Source organism: Nycticebus coucang, chromosome X (assembly GCF_027406575.1).
Source record: "Nycticebus coucang isolate mNycCou1 chromosome X, mNycCou1.pri, whole genome shotgun sequence".
Classification (NCBI taxonomy): Eukaryota; Metazoa; Chordata; class Mammalia; order Primates; family Lorisidae; genus Nycticebus; species Nycticebus coucang.
This window is the reverse complement of record NC_069804.1, coordinates 126,207,490-126,219,892: the sequence shown is the minus strand read 5'-3', so window position 1 is coordinate 126,219,892 and position 12,403 is coordinate 126,207,490. Positions and strand designations below refer to the sequence as shown.

Below are 12,403 nucleotides of genomic sequence, written 5' to 3'. Positions count from 1 at the left end.
ACCACAAAACTCTTAGATGTGCTCAAGGAATACAGCAGTGTCTCAGGATACAAAATCAGTACTCACAAATCAGTAGCATTTATATATACCAACAATAGTCAAGCTAAAAAAACAGTCAAGGACTCTATTCCTTTTACAGTAGTGCCAAAGAAGACAAACTATCTGGAAGTGTACTTAACAAAGGACGTGAAAGATTAGAACTATGAAACTCTTAAAAAAGAAATAGTTGACATTGTTAACAAATGGAAAAACATACCTTGCTCATGGTTGGGAAGAATCAACATTGTTAAAATGTCCATACTACCTAAAGCAATCTGTATTAAAGCACCTCTGTCATACATTAAGGATCTGGAAAAATTAGTACTTCGTTTTATATGAAAGCAGAATAAAACCTCAAATAGCCAAGACATTACTCAGAAATAAAAACAAATCAGGAGGAATCATGCTACCAGACTTCAGACTATACTATACATCTATAGTGATCAAAACCGCATGGTGCTGGCACAAAAATAGAGTTAAATGTATGGAACAGAATTAATAACCAAGAGATGAAACCAGACACTTATCACCATCTGATCTTTGATAAGCCTATAAAAATATAAATTGGGGGAAAGATGTCCTATTTAACAAATGATGCTTGGTGAATTGGCTGGCAACTTGTAGAAAACCTAAACTGGACCCACACCTTTCTCCTCTAACAAAAATTGATTCTCGCTGGATAAAACACTTAAACTTAAAACATGAAACTTTAAAGATTCTTGGAGAGAGTGCAGGGGAAACACTTGAAGAAATTGGCCTGGGAGAATACTTTATGAGGAGGACCCTGGGTAATTGAAGCAACACCAACAATACATTACTGGGATCTGATCAACTAAAAAGCTTCTGCACTGCCAAGAATACAGTAAGTACAGGAAGTAGACAGCCCTCAGAATAGAAGAGTATATTTTCAGGTTATGTTTCTTACATAGGATTAATAACCAGAATCCATAGAGAGCTCAAACTTATTAATAAGAATAGAACAAGTGATCCCATTTCATTGTTGGCAAAAGACATGAACAGAAGCTTCTCTGAAGAAAATAGGAGCTGGTCTACAGACACATGAAAAAATGCTCATCATCTTTAATCATCAGAGAAATGAAAATCAAAACCACTTTGAGATATCATCTATCTCCAGTAATAGTATACCACATAACAAAATCCCAAAACTACAGATTTGGCATGGATGTGGAGAAAAGGGAACACTTCTGCACTGCTGGTGGGAACGCAAGTTAATACGTTCCTTTTGGAAAGAAGTTTGGAGAACACTGAGGGATATGAAAGTAGACCTGCTGTTTGATTCTGCAATTCCTCTACTAGTTGATATCCAAAAGACCAAAACCACTTTGCAAGAAAGATATTTGCACCAGATTGTTCATTGCAGGTCAATTCATAATTACCACGTCATGGAAGAAGCCCAAGTGCCCATCACCCCATGAATGGATTAATAAATTGTGGTATATGTATGCCATGGAATACTATGCAGATTTAAAAAAGATGGAGCCTTTACCTCTTTTATGTTTACATAAATGAATCTGGAACATATTCTTCTTAGTAAAGTATCTCAAGAATGGAAGAAAAAGGTGGTGCCTGTGGCTCAAAGGAGTAGGGTAATGGCCCCATATACCATAGGTGGTAGGTTCAAACCCAGCCCCATCCAAAAACTGCAAAAAAAAAAAAAAAAATGGAAGAAAAAGTATCCAATGTACTCAGTACTTTTATGAAACCAATTTATAATTACTCACACTTTCTTATGAAAGATAGATCACAACTATAACCCAGGATGAAGGAGAAAAATGGAGGGGTATGGGAGGGAGGGCGATGTTTGATAGAGGGATGGTAAACAGTGGGACCACACTTATGGAGCATATTGCAAGGGGACAAGTCAAATCTATGAAGAATATTACATAAATGTTTTAACACAATAATTAAGTAAATGAGGTGAAAGCCATGTTGATTAGTTTGATTTAAGCACTCCAAATTGTATAAAAAATCAACACATTGTACCCGAAATGCATAAATGTATTCATGATCTATGTGTATATGACTTCATAAAATGAAAAAAATATATATATATATGAAACACATAACCCATTTTCAACAATAAATACATCATCAAAACATAAAATCAACAAGGAAACATGGAATTGAACTACACTTAGACCAATGGACATAACAGATACATGCAACAATCTACCCAACAGCAGTGGAATACACATTCTTCTCAAGTGCACCAGGAACATATGTTAGAATAAACGAAACTTAATAAATTTTAGAAGGGAAAAATTATCCAATGTTTTGCCAAACACAATTGTATGAAACTGTAAAGTAATAAATGATGATTAGAAAATTTTTTAAAGAATGGAAATTTAATATAACATGATATTGAATAGAACTTTTATTGCTGCCCTGGGACTGTCCACTAGAGTCCACAGCTAAAAAGGCAAAGAAAAACTTATACTAAGGCATTAAGTATCTCATTCTAAAAGGAACCTCCAACAGGCTGTCTAGACTTGTGTCCAGATATCACATTGCAGGGCTTCCTAAATGGAGTCCTTGCTCACGCATACTATAATCAACCACTATGCTATTCCTTCACCTGTGGATATAAAGAAAGCACTAGGGAATATAGCATGTTTATCAGAGTATTCTTCTGCCTCCTTGTGCTGGAGAGGAAGAGGTACTTTTTTTCTTCCTCAAACCAAATTGTGTAGTTTCAAGAAAAATTTTTTCATAAAATTGGGGGTACATGTAAGAAGAGTAGAAAGGCATTTTGTTCCCTATCTAGATATTTGTTTCAGCAACAGGTTTTCTATTGTGAACCTGTCAAAAACACAATTACAACCAATTTAGTTTGCAGTTGTAATTGGCTTTTTACTTGTTATCCTAGAATTCAGTAACACTTCATTCTATAAAATAAAAATGAGGGGTCCAAAGGGCATAGCACAGCAGGTTGTCTTCATAGGCAGAAAAGGGAAGGAGAAAACCAGAACAGAGAATAAAAAAGTGGATTTTTCATTTCAATGTTACTTTCCTTGTAGGATTAAAACATGGGGGACTCAGGTTGACTGATATCTCCTATTTTTTTTAAGGAAAACTGCCCCCCATTTCAAAGTTTAGTTTGATTACATGGCACTTAGCACAAGTGACTACATTCTGGTTTAGTCTGGTCTGCTGGGACCTAGTACAGAGTGCTGGTCCAATAAAATGGCCTCCCATAAATTTTGTTTCCCACTCTACACCTATCTGGTCAGGAAAATAAAGGGAGACTTGTAGGAAGAAGGAAGGACTTAAAGAAGAGGTGACTCGTTAATCAATAGCCATTCAGGAATTATTCATATATTGCTTCTCCAGAGCAATATATGAATAATGCCGGAATAGCTATAGTTTAATGAGTCATTGAGGAAAGAAGCTGGTGTGGGTTCTCCGGAAAACCTTTGAGGAATTTAATATGGAATACAGAGGTTGAGAACTGTGCAGTAGGGAAGTTCCAACAGTCCTTGAAAATATTCATATGTTCACACCATGAAAGAGTCAGCATGTGGGAGTCTGTCACACAGAGGACACAGAGAGAGAATGTTTGGTAATTAGATGGTGACTACAGCAACTGCTATGGACTGAATATTTGTTTTCCCTCCAAAATTCATATGTTGGAATATGAACTACTAAGGTAATGATGTTAAAGGAGAGGTCTTTAGGAGATCATGAAGGTGGAGCTCTCATGGATAAGGTTAATGCCTTTATAAAAGAGATCCCAGAGAACTGTTTTGCCACTTCCCCCATGTATCCACACAAGAAGGCAGTCTACAACCTGAAAGAGGGCCCTCATCAAAACTTGAATACACCAGCATCCAAATCTCAGAGTTCCGGCCTCCAGAATTGTGAGAAATAAGTTCTGTCATTTATAAGCCACTCTGCTGTACTCTGTTACAGAAGCTTCAATGGATTAAGACAACAACAAGAAGTTTGTTCACAAATTCTTTTTTTTCCACCTCTTCTTGTAATCAATAAAGCAAAAACTGAGAAGAGAGAGTATATAGGCTATGAGCAGAGTAAGCAGAGTATGTATGCCCCTTCCCAACACTAGGTCTTGAATGTGGTATAACCTTGGCTGGAGGAAGGGAAGAGCTTCCAATTAGATATGAGACTGAAGTTTGAAACTAGTCTAGATGTTTTTTGATTGTGAGTTAATCAGACACATAAACATTTATAAAATGTACTCATGCAGTTTTAGCAATAATAGTAAAATGAACACTTACAGTAAGTTATCACCCAGGATAAGGTGTTGAGACACCACCATTTAGGAACCCCACACATGTGCTCATCTGCTTCCTTCAACCCTTCACTGTTTATCCTGGCTTTTGTGTTAATAACACTTACTTGCTTTCTTTATAGATTTGCCACTTATGTTTGCATTTCTAAATGTCATATGATTTAGTTGTGCCTGTTTGTGAGCTTTATATATAAATTCTGACTAACAGCATAGTAATGTTCTCATATAGAAGTTCAATGTTTTATTTCCTATCATAACCCCTTTATACAGATATAATTTTTGTTCCCCTGAAATTTGAACAAAATAATACTTAATATACCATTTATTACCTATTAGCACTCATCTAAGACTACATACACACATAGGTATCTGTGTGACCTTGAGCAAGTAAATTACCCTGTCAGTGACTCCGTTTTTATATGTATGTATCAATTAAGATACACCCCAAATCCTCATAAGAGCTTTATGAGTCAGGTACCACTATTTCTTCATTTTTACATATGAGGAAACTGGGTCACCAATAGAATAAGAAATTTGTTTCAGTTCACATTGCTAAATGGAAAAGCTAGGATACACACACCATCTAGCAAGAAAGTCCATTGTAATATTTTGCTAATCAGTTTCTTTTTCTATGAAAATGCCACAAGATATTGTTAATAGACATTTGGTTTGTTTCTAGTTTTCTTAATACACACATCCTACAAACACTACTTTTCCTGTAGCACAGTGGTTACAGTGCTAGCCACATACACTGAAGTTAGTGGGTTCAAAACCACCCTGGGCCAGCTAATCAACAATGACAACTGCAACAACAACAACAACAAATAACCGGGCATTGTGGTGGGCACCTGTAGTCCCAGCTACTTGGGAGGCTGAAGCAAGAGAATCATTTAAGCCCACGAGTTTGAGGTTGCTGTGAGCTCTGACACCACAGCACTCTACCGAGAGTGACATAGTAAAACTCTATCTAAAAAAAAATAATAATAAATAATAAGAAGAAGACTCAGACACATATTCTGCTAGGTGTGGTGAAAAGTTTCTTTATGTGCTTATGTGCTTAGGAGTGGGTTTGCTAGGCTATGAGCAAGATATGTTTACTAAGTAATACAAAATTATGCTTCAAAGTGGTTGTAACCATTTTACTCCAACTAGCAGTGAATGACAGTTCATTTGCTTCACATCCTTAGCAACATGATTTCTACCAATTTTTTTAATGCTTGCCAATTAATTGGTGTGAAATACCATGATATTTTAGTTTAATTTGTATTTAAGTAATTATCAGTCAGGTAGAGCATATTTTCAAGTATTTATGTGTCTTTGTTTTTTTCTTATCCAGGAAATATCAATTGCTTTTGAATTATTTACTCTTCTCTATTGATTCATAGTCACCTTCCCTTATATTTTAGATATTAAGCCTTTTCCATGATCAAGTCGGTTTTATCCCAGGGATGCAAGGCTAGTTCAACATATGTAAATACATAAATGTAATCCGTCACATAAATAAAAGCAAAAACAAAAGCCATATGATTCTCTCAATTGATGCAGACAAGTCCTTTGACAAAATTCAGCATCATTTTCTGATAAGAACACTTAAGAAAATGAGCATAGCTCTTCCTCAGCTGGTGCTCTGCAAGGAGAAGGCCATGTTCAGCTCCAGCACCAAGCTCGTGAAGCCCAAAGGTAAAAAGCCAGACGACTTCAATTTGGGCATTTCCCAGGCCCTGCTGGAGCTGGAGATGAACTTGAACCTTACGGCTCAGCTAAAGGAGCTGAATATAATGGCAGCCAAGGAAAATGAAATCAGTAATGGTTGGAAAACTATCATCATCTTTGTTCAGTCTTCTACTGAAATATTTCCAGAAAATTCAAGTCTGGCTAGTACTCTAATTGGAGAAAAAGCTCAGTGGGAAGCACGTTGTCTTCATTGCTCAGAGGAGAATTCTGCCTAAGCCAACTCAAAAAAAAACCGTACAAAAAATAAGCAAAAGTGTCCCAGGAGCCACACTCTGACAGCTGTACACATGATCCTTGAAGACTTGGTCCTCCCAGGTGAAATTAGGAGCAAGAGAATCCGTGTGAAGCTGGATGGTAACTGGCTCATAAAGGTGCACTTTGACAAGGCCCAGCAGAATAACGTGGAGCACAAGGTTGAAATTTTTTCTGACATCTGTAAGAAGCTCAGGGATAAGGATGATAATTTTGAATTCCCAGAGTTTCAATTGTAAACAAAAATGACTAAATTAAGTATATTCACAGTAAAAAAAAAAAAAAAGAAAGAAAAGAAAAGAAAGAGGAAGAAGAAGAAAAGAAAAGAAAATGAACATAGGTGGGACATTTCTTAAAATGATAGAGGCCATCTACAACAAAAACTTACAGTCAATATAATATTGAAAGGAGTAAAAGCATTTCCACATAGAACTGGAACCAGACAAGGATGCCCATTATCATTAATGCTTTTCAACATAGTGCTGGAAGTTGTGGTCAATGCAATCATTCAAGAGAAAGAGAAAAAGGCTGTTCAAATGTGAACAGAGGAGGTCAAACTGCTCTTTACGAATGACATGATCTTATACCTTGAAAATCCTAGGGACTCAACTATTAAGCTCTTAGTAGTGATCAAGAACAATAGTAATGTCTCAGGATACAAAATCAATGTCCACAAATCAGTAGATTTCACATATGCCAATAACACAAACTGAAGGTAAAATAAAAAAAACACAATATCCTTTACAGTAACTTCAAAGAAAATGAAATGCCTTGGAATATATCTAAAAAAGAAAGTGAAGAATCTCTATAGAGAGTACTATGAAACCCTGAGAAAAGAAATCGTAGATGACATTAACAAATGGAAGAACATACCATGATCATGGCTGGGAAGAATTAACATTGTTAAAATGTTGATACTACACAAAGCGATCTACAAATTTAATGCAATCCCCATCAAAGCACCACTGTCATACTTTGAAGAACTTAAAAAAAAATAGTACTTCATTTCATATGGAACCAGAAAACCCCCCAAATAACCAATTCTGTTGTAAGATAAAAACAAATCTGGAAGCTTCAGGTTATACTACAAGTCTAGAGTGATAAAAAAACAACATGGTTCTGGCACACAAATAGAAATATAGATCTATGAAACAGAATAGAGAACCTAGAGATGAACCCAGCCATGAATCACCATCTGATCTTTGATAAATAACACAAAAGCATGCACTGGGGAAAAGAATCCCTATTTAATAAATGGGGCTGGGAAAACTGGTTAACGCATGTAGAAGACTGAAATTGGATGCCCATCTCTCACCACTGACAAAAATTGACACTTACTGGATGAAAGATTTAAATCTAAGATGTGAAACAATAAAAATTCTAGAAGAAAGTGTAGAAAAAACTCTTGACAAAACCTGCTTGGGAAAAGATTTTATAAAGAGGACCCCCTTGGCGATTACAGCAACATCAAAAATAAATAAATGGAACACGATCAAGCTAAAAAGCTTCTGCCCAGCTAAGGGTATAACAACTAAAGCAAACAGACAATTGTCAGAATGGAAGAAAATATTTGCATGCTGTGAATCTGATAAAGAGCTGATAACTAGAATCTACAGAGAACTCAAAGTAATCAACAAGAAAAAGGAAACAATCCCATTTAAAAGAGGGCAAGATACTTGCATAGAAACTTCTGTGAAGATGATAGATGAATGGCTAGTGGACATTTGAAAAAGTGCTCATCATCTTTAATCACTAGAGAAATACAAATCAAAACCACTCTGAGATAATGTCTCACTCCAATGAGATTAGCCCACATCCTCAAATCTCAAAACCACAAATGCTGGTGTGGATGTGGAGAGAAGGGAATACCTTTGCACTGCTGTTAGTATTGCAAACCAATACAACTTCTTCAGAAAGAAGTATGGAAAATTCTCAAAGAACTAAAAATAGACCTTCCAAAAAAAATAAATAAATAAAAATAGACCTTCCATTTGATCCCACAATCCCATTACTAGTATCAACCTAGAGGAAAAAAATCCTTTTGCCTCAAAACATTTGCACTAGAATGTTTATTACAGCTTAATTCACGATTGCCAAGATGTGGAAGCAACCCAAGTGCCCATCAACCTACGAATAGATTAATAAATTATGGTATGTTATGGAGTACTAGTTAGCCATAACAAAAGATGGGGCCTATATCTTTTGTGTTTATCTGGATGGAGTTTAGACCCATTCTTCTTAGTAAAGTATCATAAGAATGGAAAAACAAATATCCAACGTGCTCAATAGTAATATGAAACCAATATATAAACCACTGCATGCCCACATGAAAGAAAAACTCAAATACATTCTAGTGAGAGGAAGGGAGAGGTAGGACAGCAGAGGGCGAAGAAGGGAGGGTGATCTCACTTAATGTACACAATGTGAGGGTGTTTTTCACACCCCCTGGATAAAGGGCTCAACTACAACTTGACCCTTATAAATGAAAACTATGCATCCTAAACATTTGTACCCTCATATTAATCTGAAATTAAAAAAAGGAAAAACAAACAGAAAAAAAATACTGAACTACAGAAGCAAATTTAAAGTCTTTTTGACCTTCCCCCACCCTCCCATTTCTCAATACTGTCTCTAAAGCACAAGATGAGGTTTTACTTTGATATTCCTTTATCTACCTTAAGACTGGACCCTCCAAAGAAAATACAATTTCCTTCCATTCCCTCCTTCAAATCTCATTATCTATTCTAGAGAAGAAGATTAAGGAATGAAACCACACCTGGGCAAACTTTTACACAAAACAATGTCTGCTTCTGGGGCTCATTCACATTCCAGAGAGAATCATTTAGAAGTTAATTTCTGTCTCCTGGGTCCATTCTTCTAATAATCATTTACTACTCCTCAAAAGAATTTCCTACATTCCCCATTTCCCCAGTCTTGGGGTTATTGAATAATCATTCTCTTGTCATTCCTCCATGCTATTTACATTAAATAAATGTTGTATACATTTTTTCTCTGATTAATCTGTTTCTTATCAGTTCAGCTACCTTTCAAAGAACATGGGGGAAGTTTCTCTTGGCCTTAGTAACTGCCACAGTAGGTACTCAATAAAAATTACTTGTTTTTTTCTTTCTAAGCCTATTCTTGAATTTCCTAAAATATCTGGGCTTATTATTATAAAAGGATTTTCCTATATTCTTTGAAACCTAAGACCATAAATATATCCTATTTGTTTGCCCAGATGAAATAAGTTTTATGCCTTTAAAGTCTCTTAGAATTTTTTTCTTGAAGCTTGTGATTAGATGTTGATAGAAGTAAAATAAGTGTCTAACATTTAATATCATTGTTCTCTTTAATATGAGTTGTCTCATCCTTGTCAATTTTAGTTAGGAGAAGGCATATTCTCTTTACACTGTTAATTGAGAGGAAATAATCCATTATTAATTCAATTTAACATTTCATTTGTTTGGAAATTTTACCTGTCAAGTAAGTTTAGTGAAAATTTCCTTAGTGTTTAGAACTAAACATATAAGCATGGTGGCTAGGTCATGGGTGAAACAGAGTATTTGCCAGTGTTTTTCTCTTTTTCTGGGAATTAAATTATTTCATGTTTAAGTCATCAATATATGTGAAAATAATGCAGTAAATTGTTCATCATTTTAAGAAAAATCACAGAGCTAATGCAGCTGTGAAAACTGGGTTGTTTTGGCTAGATGATAATGATTATTTTGATTGGTGCTTGGAAAATTTTTTCTGACTCAACTGTACCTGTACTAAATGGAAGATAATGGTAACACTTAGTTTACAAAAGTTCAAACCTTTTGTGTTTTTTTTTTTTTTTCTCTTTTTTCTCTGAGACAGAGTTTCACTCTTGGTCTCAAGTGATCCTCTTGCTTCAGCCTCCTGAGTAGCTGGGAATACAGGCACCCACCATGATGGCTATTTCTGTTTCTTAAGGACAGAGTCTCGCTCTGGCTCAGTCTGGTCTTGAACTCTTGAGTTCAAGCAATCCACCTGCCTCAGCCTCCCAGACTACTGGATTATAGGTGTGAGCCTCTGCGCCAGGCCCAAACCTTTTGTTTTAAAATGTCTATTTTAATGTCTAAACTATTATAAAATGATGAAAATACTGTGAAATAAAAATGAAATTTTTACCACCCCTCAATTGACTTAACAAATCTCCATTGGTCAAAGTGACTCCAGAAAAACTTTAAAAACTATGTTTCCTTGTCATAATGAGATGGAGGTCAGTCTCACCTCAGTGTACCACCTTCCTCACTAAACTTTACTCAATTCTTTTGAGAAAGCAGTCATGAAGATAAAAAGAAAAAAAAAGATTCATTTTTCTGTTAATATTAACCAATCGCTGAATACAATGGCTGTACTCCCTTTTCTTTTTGTGGATTCATAAAGCATTCCTTCCTGATAAATGACTACTGTTGAGGATTGGGGATCTCAGTTCCCCAAACCCAGTTAACTTTGTTCAATTACTCAGCTGAGGTAGAAAGCTTAACCAGGGCCCCACAGGAATAGAAAGCAAAAGTGAGTGGAAACCAAAAATAAAATTTGAGCAACATAGGCAGCTGTGACTAGAAAGCAAAAGTAACCTACACGAGTTTCAGTATATCAAAGAGAAATTTTAAGAACAAAGAGAAATCTTAGAGCACTTCCAACGAGAGTTGGAAGTGGGTCCCTTTCATGAATAATAAAATGAGAGGAAGTGAATTAAATGGAGATGCAAAGGCAGAGCACAGGTATAAATACCTTCTTTCCATTGCAACTCTTTCACTGGCCTCTCTGTGCTTCCAATAATTATTGTCTTTTTCTATTGGTTATTGATTATTGTATTTTTCCATTGGGCATTGGTTACCTAGGTTACTGTTGGGGGTTGGTGGTTCCTGTTCCCCAAACCCAGTTGACCTGGTTCCATCACTGGCTGAGCTAGAAAGTTCAACTGAGAAACAGCAGTAATGAAAGTAAAAATGAATGGAAATTGAGAACAAAACTGGAGCATCACAGGCACTGTGAATAGAGAGCAAAAGTAACCCACACAAATTTCAGCGTACAAAGAGAAATTTTATTTAGGAAGAACAAAGAGAAAGCTTAGAGCACTTCCAAAAAGTGTTGGAAGTGGGTACCTCTCATTAAGGAGCAGAGGTAAGATATTCGGAGACTCAAAAGCTTTGCAGGAGTATAAATACCCTCTTTCTCTCCATTTGAAATTGGTCTGAAGTCTTTCATTGGCCTCCCTGTGCCTCCAGTCATTATTGCCCTTTTCTATTGGTCATTGATTATTGTGTCTATCAGTCATTTGTTACCTAGGTTACTTTATACCCATATTCTTATGGGCCCTCCAGACTTCCTGGTACTTCAGGTCAGCCTTTCTTCCCACCCTTCTTGAAGCTCCTTTCTTAGTGTCCTTTCCAAAATTACCCCATACCCACATTGTTTTCCCTTTTTTAGTCAGAGCTGCTGAGTGGCGAATGCTCCTATGGGTGCTCTAGACTTCCTTGTTTAGGGAGCTGGGCTTTCCTGTCATCCCATCTTGAAGCCCCTTTCTTCATACCCCTTCTCAACTACCAACCACGGACTGATTCTGGGTGAATTATAGAGGCAGTGCACAAAAATACCTTCCTGTCCTCTGCTTCACCTTTGACATATAGAGTCTAATTTTAATGCATTTTAATGTTAAGTTTCCATCCCAAAAAGAACATGGAATGTATGTAAGATACATGTTTGTTTACTGGGGATGCATAGGACCTCTCATGAATATTCATAGCTCCTCCTGTAACTTGATGAATTTGTGTATACAGGCAATTCATTCAGCATAAAACTCTCCCGTGCCAGCCTTCCTTCTTTGAAGTGCCTGCTTTCAGTTTCTATAAAAGCTCTTTTTCCCAGCCTGCAGGTTGCAACCCTTTTTAAGAAATAAGGCTTGCCTTTCCAAATGTATAGATCTCATGACTTTTTTGATCAACAATACATTATCAAATATTTAATCATGAAAGAATAACAATTTATTCAATAAAACCAACCTGAAAATTTTTCATGGGTCCTCAAACTTTTTAAACAGGGGGCCAGTTCACTGTCCCTCAGACCGTTGGAGGGCCA

At 36.2% G+C, this 12,403-nt stretch overlaps 1 pseudogene; it reads left to right on the top strand.

The window, feature by feature from the left end:
• Positions 1-5,952: 5,952 nt before the first annotated feature.
• LOC128576662 (40S ribosomal protein S7-like) lies at positions 5,953-6,534 on the top strand (annotated as a pseudogene).
• Positions 6,535-12,403: the final 5,869 nt, after the last annotated feature.